Source organism: Aplysia californica, unplaced genomic scaffold (assembly GCF_000002075.1).
Source record: "Aplysia californica isolate F4 #8 unplaced genomic scaffold, AplCal3.0 scaffold00148, whole genome shotgun sequence".
In the NCBI taxonomy this organism is placed as follows: Eukaryota; Metazoa; Mollusca; class Gastropoda; order Aplysiida; family Aplysiidae; genus Aplysia; species Aplysia californica.
In genome coordinates, this window is record NW_004797418.1 from 531,483 (window position 1) to 533,009 (window position 1,527).

Sequence of the window (1,527 nt, forward strand, 5' to 3'; positions counted from 1 at the left end):
CTCTCTCTCTCTCTCTCTCTCTCTCTCTTTCTTTCTCTCTCTCTCTCTGCGTCTCTTGTCTTTCCCTTCCCTGACCCCTCTATCATCAACTCGTGCCAACATCTCGGGACATAATGTAGTATTGTCCAATACAGCACCGTCTATCCGTTATTTCAGTTGGTATTACACCAGGCTTTGTGCTGCGGATAAACTTGGGTTTTTTGTTAAGTTTTCAAGGTTCTCCACCCACTTGGCTTGGTCCTATCGGAGATGGACGAAGTTCAGAGGTAGTGCCTCTTAAACGACATTACAATGATGATTAAATGGATGTTGAACCGAAACGATTACCACCATGCAGAAACAGTAGGCCTATCGTCGGTGTCATTGCAATCGTGGATTTTTATATGCCTCCATCAACGTAACACAATTTAGATTAGATAACATTGGGCGAGTTTTTTCGACCTTGTCTGCCAGGACCCTTATGGGCTGAAAGGGACACAACATCCCAAAAGACAAATGGACATGTTCCATAGAAACCTCCCCACACGGGTCTCAAACCTACGTTTTCTGCGTGCCATAGCGAAGTGCCTAACTGCGACTCCACAGACGCTGGCTATATTTAGTATACTAAACAGATCTATTAGAAGTTTGACCGATGCTGGAGAACGTAGCGTAGCTTACACGTATCATTTAGACATAACATTAAGTTTGTAGTCAATTGGTCTAAACGAAAAAAAAATGCAACTCTGTTAGTCACAGAGATTAGTGTATTGGGTTTGTTTTTATTCAATCAAACATTTCAAAACAAATCTCTAAGTACACAGGCTACCATAACCAAGCGGCAAAAAGTACAATAAAAAAAAACAAACAAACAACGGAATTAAAAATGTGCCAAATGCTTTCAATAAATGTCAAGAGTAGTTGGAATTGAAACAGTAGTTTTCTTTCCCAACTTCATACAACGATGTTTACAAAAAAACAGTTATGTTTTCCTTGAATGTAAAGTGCTGTCTCCAGCTGGTTGTCTAGAAATGTTGTTGTTGATGATGATGATGATAATTTTCTGCTTTGAAGTTAGGCCTACGTACCACGTTTTAAAATTTCTTATATATTTTTTGTTGTGGTTTTAAGCTACAATGGACATTTAAATGTCATGTCATTGTTCTGTGATAATAATATGTTGTTGTCACTGTTGTTGCTGTAGCGATCACATTCTATTGGTGCGTGTTGTGGTTGCTGTTGTCTTAGATACGTTCTGACATTGCTTGTAACTGACAGGCACTTTTCATTTGTTGCCAATAATAACAGCGTTTGAGTAAAATGGGTGAACAGTTGCATTGGTAACCAAAATTTTTAAAAAGGCTAATGAGATTAATAAATTACACAGATTACACATTTACTCAAAGATAAAGGTGTTCTCAGAGTAGGAGACACATTTTTTTTTACTATCTTCACTATTCTTTGTATTTGTTCTCTTCTTTCTTTCCCTTAACTTGTTCCCTTTGTATTCTTTCTTCTCTTCCAGTCTTACTCCTTTCTTCCTCGACC